This window comes from Rhinopithecus roxellana, chromosome 19, assembly GCF_007565055.1.
Source record: "Rhinopithecus roxellana isolate Shanxi Qingling chromosome 19, ASM756505v1, whole genome shotgun sequence".
NCBI lineage: Eukaryota > Metazoa > Chordata > Mammalia > Primates > Cercopithecidae > Rhinopithecus > Rhinopithecus roxellana.
The window spans coordinates 6,268,110-6,280,936 of NC_044567.1; the positions used below are offsets into that span (position 1 = coordinate 6,268,110).

Here is a 12,827-nt window from a genome sequence, read left to right on the forward strand (position 1 = left end):
CTTTTGTCACCCAGGCTGGAGTACAGTGGTATGATCTCAGCTCACTGCAACCTCCACCTCCCAGGTTCAAGCATTTCTCCTGCCTCAGCCTACCGAGTAGCTGGGACTACAGGCACGCACCACCACACCCAGCTAATTTTTGTCTTTTTAATAGACACTAGGTTTTAATATGTTGGCTAGGGTGGTCCCGAACTCCTGACCTCAGGTGGTCTGCCCACCTTGGCCTCCCAAAGTGCTGGGATTATAGGTGTGAGCCACTGTGCCCAGCCCATTGGGGTAGCACTTTTAAATTTCCTTCAAAAACTTTTCCTTTGCATTCACAACTTGATAGTCTGGCACAAGAGGCCTACGTTTTGGCCTGTCTTGGCTTTTGACATGCCTTCCTCACTAAGCTTTATCATCTCTAGCTTTTGATTTAAAATGAGAAAGGGGTGACTCTTCCTTTCACTTGAACACTGAGAGGCCACTGTAGAGTTATTAATTGGCCTAATTTCAATATTGTTGTGTCTCAGGGAATAGGAAGGCTTGAGGAGAGGGAGAGAGATTGGGTAACAGCTGATCTGTGGAACAGTAAGAACACATATATTTATCAATGAAGTGTGTCATCTTATATGAGTATGGTTTATAGCACCCCAAAACAGTAACATCAAAGATCACTTATCACAGATCACCATTAACAGATAGCAAAGAAAATGTTTTCAATATTGGGAGAATTACAAAAATGAGACACAGAGACACAAAGTGAGCACATGTTGGAAAAATGACACAGACAGACTTGCTCGATGGATGGTTATAACAAACCTTCAATTTGTTAGCAAAGTGCAGTAAAACAAGGTAGGCCTTCAGCCTGGGCAACATGGTGAAATCTCGTCTCTACACACACACACACACACACACACACACACACACACACACACACACACAAACACACACAAAAACAAATTACCCAGGCATGGTGCTGCACACCCGTGGTCCCAGCTACTTGGGAGGCTGAGGCACGAGAACTGCTTGAACCCAGGAGGCAGAGGCTGTAGTGAGCCAAGATTGTGCCACTGCACTCCAGCCTGGGTGACAGAGTGAGACCTTGTCTCAAAAGAAAACAAACAAAAAAAATTATTTTGATGAAACTGGTCTGTATTGGAAGCAAAGGTCCTCATAGTCCAAAATCTCAGAGAAGGAAACAATCATCCAAGGAATTAAGTCTGTAAACACTGAAATATATGCCAGTGGAGATTTAATATGTTTTTATTATGGTTAATTTTATTTTCTTTAATTTTTTTTATTTTTGGGGTTTTTTCCACGAAGACCAAAAAACCTGCTAGACAAATTCTAAAAGAGTTGTAACATTTATTTTTGTTTTTATTAGTGCAAGGACTATGGTGTTCCACAGATTTAGAGTTTCCTCAACTCTATTTTTCCCATAAATCCTGTTTACTTTAGTGCACAATTTTGCAGAATGGGGACTTTTTGGAAAAGCATATATGGCAGTATAGCAGAAATATCTGTATTCAAAATTAAATCAAGGAAGAAGTATGGGACTAACAAAGCGGAGTTATGTAGCAAACATAAGAAGTATGGGCCAGGTGCAGTGGCTCATGCCTGTAATCTCAGTACTGTGGGAGAAATGCCTGAGTCCAGGAGACTAGCCTGGGCAACATTTTTTTCCTAAAAAAAAAAGAAAAAAGAAGTATGGTAAGAAAAGAACTGTGGATGTGGTTAGAGCACCTGGAGCTGAATATATATATATATTCCCCCTCCCCCCCGAGACAGAATCTAGCTCTGTTGCCCAGGTTGGAGTGCAGTGGCACAATCTCAGTTCACTGCAACCTCCGCCTCCTGGGTTTCAAGTGATTCTCCTGCCTCAGCCTCCCTAGTAGCTGGGATTACAGGTCCCTGCCACTACGCCCAGCTAATTTTTGTACTTTTAGTAGAGACGGGCTTTCACTGTGTTGGCCAGGCTGGTCTCGAACTCCTGATCTCATGATCCGCCACCTCAGCCTCCCAAAGTGCTGGGATTACAAGCATGAGCCATTGCGCCTGGTCTACATAAGGCATATTTATCATATATTTGTTAAATGTTTATGAATTGCCTACTACGTGTTAGGTATTGTAGGAGTTGGAACCATCAAGGTGCTCAAAGGTGTACCTGGAGAGACAGACACGAAGATATAGCATAGCAGATCAGGCACAGTGGCTCATGCCTGTAATCTCAGCACTTTGGGAGGCTGAGGCAGGAGGATCACTTGAAGCAAGGGAGTTCAAGACTAACATGAGCAACGTAACGAGACTTTGTGTCTACTTTTAAATATATACTTTTTTTTTTTTTTTTTTTAAGTAGAGATAGGGTTTCACCATGTTATCCAGGCTGGTCTCGAACTCCTGGCCTCAAGTAATCTGCCTGCCTCAGCCTCCCAAAGAGTTGGAATTACAGGCTTGAGTCATCACACCCATAATTTTTAAAAAAGTAAAAACACAGTAGTTGGCCGGGCGCGGTGGCTCAAGCCTGTAATCCCAGCACTTTGGGAGGCCGAGACGGGCGGATCACGAGGTCAGGAGATCGAGACCATCCTGGCTAACATGGTGAAACCCCGTCTCTACTAAAAATACAAAAAACTAGCCGGGCGACGTGGCGGGCGCCTGTAGTCCCAGCTACTTGGGAGGCTGAGGCAGGAGAATGGCGTGAACCCGGGAGGCGGAGCTTGCAGTGAGCTGAGATCCGGCCACTGCACTCCAGCCTGGGCGGCAGAGCGAGACTCCGTCTCAAAAAAAAAAAAACCACAGTATAGCTGTTAAGAGCACAAACTCTGAAACCAGACTGCCTGCATTAGAAATCTGGCTCTAAAACCTCATAGGTGGGTCATGACCTTGAGTAAGTTGCTTAACTGCTTTATGTCTAATTTTCTGTATATGTACAATGGAGATAGTAGTAGTATCTACCTCATGGATTACTGGTATAAATGCTTATGAGAATACTTAGCAATAGTAAGCACTATTATAAGTATTTGCTAAATAAATACACTCACCTATACACATAACATACAGTGGCAGTGTGTGAAGGGAGGTGGTGAACAGGCCATGGGAAGTTTCAGAGATGAGATAAAGCTGGGGCTGGTCTTGAAGGACAAGCAGAAGTCAGATGGAGAAGGGGGAAGGTAAGAATGTTGCACACAAGCAACACCATAGGAAAATGACAGTAATGAAACCATGTGGGTTTTTTTTTTTTTTTAACCTACTTATGCATGATTACCCTACAATGACTTGGAATGCTGATATGGTTTGGACATTTTGTCCTCTCCAAATTTCATGTTGAAATGTAATCCCCGATGTTGGAGGTGAGGCCTGGTGGGAGGTGTTTGGGTCATGGAGGCAGATCCCTCATGAATGGCCCGGTGCCGTCCTCGAGGGAATGAGTTATTTCTTGCTCTGAGTTTACATGAGATCTGGTTAAGACTGTGGCACTTCCCCCCAATCTCTTGCTTGCTCTTTCAGCATGTGATACACCTGTGTCCCCCTCTGCATTCTGCCATGATTGTACACTTTCTGAGGCCCTTAACAGAAGCCAAGCAGATGTCGGTGACAGGCTTCTACAGCCTGCAGAACCACGAGCACAAGTAAACCTCTTTTCTTTACAAATTACCCAGCCTCAGGTATTCCTTTACAGCAGTGCAAACAGACTAACACAAATGCTGCTCCCATTTTACAGATGAGGCTCAACTTTCCCATTGTCATTGCTGGTAAGTGATGGGACAAGTGTTTGAATTATGCTTTTCTAACTCCTAGTCCAAGTTTACCATACTGTCTCCTACTGAGTTAATGGTAAACAACGGTCTCAAAAGATGTACTTAGGTTTTTGAACAACAAAATACCTTTACAATACAAAGCAAATAACAGAATTCCAGACTCGTGTTTGAGGGTGTAAATTTTATCCTGAACTAGTGAAACTCATACCTTCCTTCAGAATGTCCAGAAAGTTAGGTTAATTCATATGGATACATTTTAATTTTCAAATTGATTCACCTGTAGTCTGGGTTTCACAGTAACCACTTTTAACAAACTAAAGACTCTAAAGTATATTTTTAGTTCATCTTCTTGCAACAAAATGGTAAGCTTTCAAATGGGTAAAACCTAAATAAATTTGTCAACTTTGAATTTTGTATGTAAAGTAGAAGTTATAGAAACAAAATTTATATTGAAAAGTGTTTTGTTATCACAGTATCAACGCATATTTATAAATGTCCTTCATTTCCAAAGGTGCTCACAATATCGACCTGAAATACACTCGAAAACCTACCAACGTCAACTTGTAACAGTCATCTTCACAACAAACAAAAACCTCAAACGTCATATATCACTGGGCCTTATTTTGGATAAGCATTACAAGCTGTTCTCAGATGCCTATATTTTATATGGTCAAAAAACAGAACTACAGTCTCATCTAATAAAAATGTACTATGTCAAACAATTTTTTTTTTTTTTTTTTTGAGATGGAGTCTCGCTCTGTCGCCCAGGCTGGAGTGCAGTGACCGGATCTCAGCTCACTGCAAGCTCCGCCTCCCGGGTTTACGCCATTCTCCTGCCTCAGCCTCCCGAGTAGCTGGGACTACAGGCGCCCGCCACCTCGCCCGGCTAGTTTTTGGTATTTTTTAGTAGAGACGGGGTTTCACCGTGTTAGCCAGGATGGTCTCGATCTCCTGACCTCGTGATCCGCCCGTCTCGGCCTCCCAAAGTGCTGGGATTACAGGCTTGAGCCACTGCGCCCGGTCTATGTCAAACAATTTTTAAGTAGTCCATCTAATCCACTCTCTGTAAGAAGTGAAATTGAGAAATGCTTGTCACCTTCAGTTTTAGACAAAGCTTTCATAAAAATAAAATTTAACTGTAGTTTTTTACACACGCATTTAAACGAGACTGCCATTGTGTTTCCTCAATAATGTGCAAGTGCAACCAGTAAAAGAGGACAAAGGAGAGACGCACTCTTCCTAGGTACTACCTAATTACCTTCAAGCATCAACAGTTTCCACATTTCCATATAAGATAATACAAACTAATGTGCATTAGTCATTACACAAGTCAGCTGAAGCAATCTTAACTTTCACCAATAACCACCACGCCCAGGGTCAAAGAAGAAATCAAATACTAATTAACTCCTGATCTCAGGTGATCCACCCACCTCGGCCTCCCAAAGTGCTGGGATTACAGGTGTGAGCCACCGTGCCCGGCCCAATGTGCCTTTTCTTTTTTTTTTTTTTTTTTTTTTTTTTTCGAGACAGAGTCTCGCTCTGTCGCCCAGGCTGGAGTGCAGTGGCCGGATCTCAGCTCACTGCAAGCTCCGCCTCCCGGGTTCACGCCATTCTCCTGCCTCAGCCTCCCGAGTAGCTGGGACTACAGGTGCCCGCCACCTCGCCCGGCTAGTTTTTTGTATTTTTTAGTAGAGACGGGGTTTCACCATGTTAGCCAGGATGGTCTCGATCTCCTGACCTCGTGATCCGCCCGTCTCGGCCTCCCAAAGTGCTGGGATTACAGGCTTGAGCCACCGCACCCGGCCATGTGCCTTTTCTTAAACTTCTAAAGGTAACACCCCAAATTAGAGCTGAGGTATATCTATCAGGTATAACTATAGGTACAGATGTTCACATTGTGGCTACCTATAATCCACTAAGACAGGTGTCAAATTGACTAGATCATTGTGAACCTGAATTTAAAACTCATTTAGAAAATGAAAATAACTCAGAAATGCCTTTATTACATTCTTGTATTTTATAAAAATAAAAATCACAAACATTTTAGATTTGTGGATAACATCAGAAAATGCTGGGAATTTATTTTATACATTTGGCCTACAAAAAGACAAAGGAGTGTTACTGTTTTCTCATTAACAAAAACTCTTGGACACTTCAAAAATTAACATTTTGTACAAAAACTAGCCATGCATGGTAATACATGCCTGTAGTCCCAGCTATTTGGGAGGCTGAGGCAGGAGAATCGGTTTAACCAGGGAGATGGAGATTGCAGTGAGCTGAGATCGCAGCACTGTACTCCATCCTGGGTGAGAGTGAGATTTCGTCTCAAAAAATAAAATAAAATAAAAGGCAGGCATGGTGGTTCATACCTGTAATCCCAGCATTTTGGGAGGCCAAAGTGGGTGGATTACCTGAGGACAGGAGTTCAAGACCAGTGTGGCCAACGTGGCAAAACTCTGTCTCTACTGAAAATATAAAAACAGCTGGGTGTGGTGGTTGGCACCTGTAATCCTAGCTACTTGGGAGGCTGAGGCAGGAGAATTGCTTGAACACAGGAGACTGAGGTTGCAGTGAGCTGAGATCACACCATTGCACTCCAGCCTGGGAACACTGCCTCAAAATAAATAAATAAATGAATAAATAAATATAACATTTTTGAAAACATCTTAACTGAACTAGTGTTAAATCAACAGATATAAATAAAGAGTCTAAAACAAAAATATTTGAAACCAGGCAGGAAGTTTTAACCCAAACCATAACGTATGCAAAACACAGCCAACAGAAAAAGACAAATTGCTAACATACCTTCTGCCTTTTCCTTCCCATAAGCCTGTATATTTCCTCTCTGATTCTTTTGAAATATACAAATCCGCCGGGCGCGGTGGCTCAAGCCTGTAATCCCAGCACTTTGGGAGGCTGAGATGGGCGGATCACGAGGTCAGGAGATCGAGACCATCCTGGCTAACATGGTGAAACCCCGTCTCTACTAAAAATACAAAAAACTAGCCGGGCGAGGTGGCGGGCGCCTGTAGTCCCAGCTACTTGGGAGGCTGAGGCAGGAGAATGGCGTGAACCCGGGAGGCGGAGCTTGCAGTGAGCCGAGATTGCGCCACTGCACTCCAGTCTGGGCGACAGAGCGAGACTCTGCCTCAAAAAAAAAAAAAAAAAAAAGAAAGAAATATACAAATCCTCTCCCTCCCAAAAGGAACACACACAATTTTACAAACAATTTCAAGGGATCTGCCTATTTCCAGAAATCCATCCATGGATTCTCTAGGGATCCCAAAACCCCAGGCTAAGAACTCTCATCACAGAGCAGATTTTACCTTTCCTTGTGATATATATTTAAATTTTTTTGAAGACAGAGGTCTTGCTATGTTGCCCAGGCTGGTCTCAAACTCCTGGCCTCAAGTGATCCTCCTGCTTTGGACTCCCAAAGTCCTGAGAGTACAGGTGTGAGCCACTGCACCCAGCCTGTAGCATATATTTACTTAGACAAAGTTTGTAAATTAAATTTTTCTCTACCATCTTTCCTTCTTCTCCCTACCCCCTTTTCTCCCAATTTCTCCAGCATATCTATGGTCAGAAATGAATTAACAAGACTCATGCCTATAGTCTTAGCACTTTGGGAGGCTAAGGCAGGAGGATCATTTGAACCCAGACGGTTGAGGCTATAGTGAGTTATAACTGCACCACTGCACTCTGGCCTGGGCAAGAGAGCAAGAAGACCCTGTCTGAAAATAAAATAAAATAATTTTTGTTTGTTTGTTTGAGACGGAGTCTCACTCTGTCACCCAGACTGGAGTGCAGTGGCACGATCTCGGTTCACTGCAAGCTCCACCTCCCGGGTTCACTCCATTCTCGTGCCTCAGCCTCCCAAGCAGCTGGGACTATAGGCGCCTGTCAGCACGTCCGGCTAATATTTTGTATTTTTAGTAGAGATGGGGTTTCACCGTGTTAGCCAGGATGGTCTCGATCTCCTGACCTCATGATCCACCTGCCTCAGCCTCCCAAAGTGCTGGGATTACAGGCGTGAGCCACTGCGCCTGGCCAAAATAAAATAATTTAAAAAATTAAAACGGAAAGGATATGAAGACATTCCTCTAAAGAAGATACACAAAAGGGCCAGGTGCGGTGGCTCACGCCTGTTATCACAGCACTTTGGGAGGCCAAGGCAGGTGGATCACAAGGTCAGGAGATCGAGACCATCCTGGCTAACACAGTGAAAGCTCTGTCTCTACTAAAAAAAAATTTTTAAAAATTAGCCGGGTGTGGCGGCAGGCGCCTGTAGTCCCAGCTACTCGGGAGGCTGAGGCAGGAGAACGGCATAAGCCCGGGAGGTGGAGCCTGCAGTGAGCCGAGATCGTGCCACTACACTCCAGCCTGGGCAACACAGCGAGACTCTGTCTCAACAACAACAACAACAACAACAAAAAAAACAAAAACAAAAACAAAAAAAAAAACAAGAAAAGAAGATATACAAATGGCCAATGCGTAAAGGAAAAGATGCTTAATATTATTAGTCATGAGTGAAATGCAAATCAAAATCTCAATGAGCTACCACTCCACACCTACTAGGATGGCTATAATAAAAAATTGTAACACAGCAAGTGTTGGTGAGGATGTGAAGATATTGGAAGCCTCATATGTTATTGGTAGGAATATAAAATGGTACACTGGAGAACAGTTTGGCAGTTCCTTAAAAAAATTAGAGTTAACATATGACTCAGCAATTCCAGTTCTAGGCATAAACACAGGAGAACCAAAAATATATGTTCATACGAAAACTTGTAAACAAATGTCCACAGAAGTATTATTTATAATAGCCAAAAGGTGAAAACAATCCAAACATACATCAACTGATGAGTGGATAAACAAAATATATAATCATACAATGGAATATTATCTGCTACAAAAAGGAATGAAAAAGTCAGGTGTGGTAGCTCATGCCTGTAATCCCAGCACTTTGGGAGGCTATGGTGGGATGATCGCTTGAGCCCAGGAGTTTGCATCCAGCTTGGTCAACATAGCAAGAACTTGTCTCTACAAAAAGTTTTTCAAAAATTAGCTGGGCGTGGCGGTGCACATTCGTAGTCCTAGCCACTCAGGAGGCTAAGGTGGGAATATTGCTTGAGCCTGGGAGGTTGAGACTGCAATGAGTCATGATCGTTCCACCACACTCCAGTGTGGGCGACAGAGCGAGACCGTGTCTCAAAAAGAAGAAATGCCCGGGCATGGTGACTTATGCCTGTAATCCCAGAACTACAGGAGGCCAAGGCGGGTAAATTGCTAGAGCTCAGGAGTTCGAGACCAGCGTGGGCAACATGGTGAAACCCCATCTCTACCAAAAATACAAAAAATTAGCTGGGAGTGCTGGCATGTACCTGTGGTCCAACTACTTGAGAGGCTGAAGCAGGAGAATTGCTTGAACTCAAGAGGCAGAGGTTGCAGTGAACTGAGATCTTGCCACTGCACTCCAGCCTGGGCGACAGAGCAAGATTTGATCTCAAAAAGAAAAAGAAAAAAAAAAAAAAAGGAATGCAGTACTGATATGTGGTACAAGATGGAAAAACCCCGAAAGCATTATGCTAAGTGAAAGAAGCCAGACATAACAGGCTACATAGTTGTATGACTCTATTTATATGAAACAGCCAGAATAAGCAAATAGAGAGAGAAAGTAAATCATCATTAACAGGAGCTGGGAGTAAGGAGGAGTGGGGAGTGACTGCTGATGGGCTCTAGGTTTCTTTTGGGGGTAATGAAAATGTTCTGGAATTAGATATAGGTGATGGTTGCACAATCTTGTGAATAAACTAAAAACCACAGACTTTGATGCTTTAAAATGATAAATTTTATAGTAAATGTATATTTCAATAAAATCAAATAGGCTATTCGGATATAAATAGTTCAAAGGTGATGTGAAGTAATAAGATCATGTGAAAATAAATTATAATATTTTGCATAAAATGACATTATCGATTTACTGGATAGCTCATAAACTGCAACCTGGGCCCTAACAGCAGTGATGTAATGAGGCTGAGTGGGAAATAACACCCACAGTGCAGAGAGTCAACAGATCTGGATGGGTTCTATTTGGAACTCTTCCACACTGCTGGGCAGGTTATTCCACCTTTCTAGCTCTCAGTTTTTTTCAGCCACGAACTTAAGGGATTCCCTTCCACAACTGACATTTAATGTTCTATAAGTCTGTGCTGATTATCTGTGTCTATTCTGTTACCTAATTCATCTGGTCACCTATTGCCACACAGGTAATTCCCAACCTTTCAATATTAAGAGTTATCACACACCCCTTACCCCACCCTACCCCACCATGTTCTCTCTTATTATTAAAAAAAAAAACTGTGTCTAAGAATTTGCATTGAGGTCATACTTTATTTGTTACTAATCAAATATATATAACAGCCAGTTATGATACTTTGGTTACAATGTAAAGTGTTACCACAATTTCAATTTGACCCTTTGAACATAAAAATTAGCTTATGAATCTCAGTTTGGAGATTCTTGAGTTAAGAAAACAGTCCACAGTCTTTAAATAAACATGATGCTTGATGGAAATGACCCCACAACCTTAACCATGGAATAGGTAGGTTTTTCTAAACACAACACAGAGTCCACCATACTTTCTTAGGGTAGATAGAGACATGAGCATACTTAACACCATTCCTTGGATGATTCTATTCACAATCCTCTGCCTTCGTCAGAAAGCATTTAAGGCAATATGCAGAAAAGCATGTAGAATAAATCCATGAAGCCTAAGACCTGTCATATCTATTGATACCTTTACTTTTTTTTTTTTTTTTTTTTTTTGATACGGAGTCTCCCTCCGTCGCCCAGGCTAGAGTGCAGTGGCGCAGTCCTGGCTCACTGCAATCTCCACCTCCTGGGTTCAAGCAATTCTCCTGCCTCAACCTTCTGAGTAGCTGGGATTACAGGCACGCGCCACCATGCCCAGTTAATTTTTATATTTTTAGTAGAGACGAGGTTTCACCACGTTGTCCAGGCTGGTCTTGAACCCCCGACTTCATGATCTGTCTGCCTCAGCCTCCCAGAGTGCTGGGATTACAGGCATGAGCCACTGCACCCAGCCCTTTTTTTTTTTTTTTTTTGGAGACAGAGTCTCACTCTGTCACCTAGGTCCAGGTTGGAATGCAATGGCATGATCTCAGCTCACTACAACCTCTACCTCCCAGTTTCAAGTGATTCTCCTGCCTCAGCCTCACAAGTAGCTGGGATTACGGGCATGCACCACCATGCCCAGCTAACTTTTGCATTTTTAGTAGAGACGGGGTTTCACCACGTTGGCCAGGCTGGTCTTGAACCTCTGACCTCAAGTGATCTGCCTGCCTCAGCCTCCCAAAGTGCTGAGATTACAGGTGTGAGCCATGGTGCCTGGCCATTTTTTTTTTTTTTTTTTTTTTTTGAGACAGAGTCTCACTCTGTCACCCAGGCTGGAGTACAATGGTGCAATCTCGGCTCTCTGCAACCTCTGCCTCCCGAGTTCAAGGGATTCTCCTGCCTCAGCCTCCTGAATTGCTGGGATTACAGGCGCACGCTACCACACCCAGCTAGTTTTTGTATTTTTTTTAGTAGAGATGGAGTTTCACCATGTTGGATCACGAGGTCAGGAGTATGAGACCAGCCCACCTCAGGCTCCCAAAATGCTGGGATTATAGGCGTGAACCACCACGCCCAGCCCCAGTCTACTTTTCTTAATTTTTTTTTTTTTTTAAAGTACATAAGTCACAGGTTGCATGAAATAAAATCTGTAACAATGCCACAACTGTTAAATTTTAACATAACTTGTTAAAATTAAAGGTGACCAGGCATGGTGGCTCATGCCTGTAATCCCAGCACTGGGAGCTGAGGTGGGAGGATCACTTGAGGTTGGGAGTTTGAGATCAGCCTGGGCAACATGGCGAGACCCCATCTCTACAAAAAAATTTTTAAACTTAGCCAGGTGTGGTGGTGCATGCTTACAATCTTAGTTATTCAAGAGGCTGAGGTGGGAGGATCACTGGAGCCCAAGAGCTCCAGGCTATAGTGAGCTCTGATCATGCTGCTGCCCTCCAGCACAGGCAACAGACCAATACCCTCTCTCTTAAAAAAAAAAAAAAAAAATTAAAGGCAAAAATGCCCAGCAACTCTGTAGGTAGCTTACTTAGAACAAAATTTAACTCAATAGAGGTTTTCTACACTGGAGGTTGGCAAACTGATCCAATGGATCCTTCCTCCCTTTTGGGAGGTACAGCTGAACACAGAGAAGAGACTGATTACTGGGGTTTGAGTTGTTACCCTAAATATACTGAGTTATGCTTTATGAATCTTCCCGAGACATCCAGTATATCACTCTTAGAAGTAATGGGACTCTGTGTTACTAAAACTGCTGCTACTCAAACAAGGGATTTATTTTTTATCTAGAGGTAAATAAAAAACAAGGAGCCCATGTCTCCTTTTTTCCCTGAACGCAGAAATTCCTTTTTCTTTTCTAATTAAAATGTGAAGTTTATAGGTCTCATGGGTTTACACACTAAGCACTGTCTGTCCAATTCCTACATTCTATTCATGCATTCACAAGCTTTGACTATTATCTACATGCAAAGTACCAAGAGGCTAATATAAAGAGAAAATATTTATTCTTTAAAATAATCATTGTATTGACCCTCACATTCACAAGCTTAAAGTTAGGTTGAGAAGCAAGACCTATGCACAAAAAATAAGTCATGATTGCCAAATACAACAATTTTTTATTTTTGAGACAGGGTCTCGCTCCATCATTCAGGCTGGAGTATAGTGGCACGATCATGGTTCACTTCAGCCTCGACCTCCCAGGTTCAAGTAATCCTCCCACCTCATCCTCCTGAGTAGCTGGCACACGCCACCATGCCTGGCTATTTTTTTTTTTTTTTTTTTGGTAGAGACGGGGTCTTACTGTGTTGGTCTGCCCAGGTTGGTCTTAAACTCCTTGCCTCAAGCGATCCTCCTGCCTCAGCCTCCCAAAGTCCTGGATTACAGCATGAGCCACTGCACTCCACCAGTTTCTAAACTCTTAAAAAGCATAAGAATGAG

At 42.8% G+C, this 12,827-nt stretch overlaps 1 protein-coding gene and 1 non-coding gene across 3 annotated transcripts in view; both read right to left on the reverse strand.

Moving 5' to 3' along the window:
* The window catches only part of ZNF652 (zinc finger protein 652), a 68,989-nt gene that overhangs the window by 30,784 nt on the left and 25,378 nt on the right, over window positions 1-12,827 (reverse strand). The window lies entirely within an intron of this gene.
* LOC115895009 lies at window positions 1,287-1,349 on the reverse strand. Its single transcript, XR_004055219.1, has one exon. It is a non-coding gene; the product is annotated as a U7 small nuclear RNA (small nuclear RNA).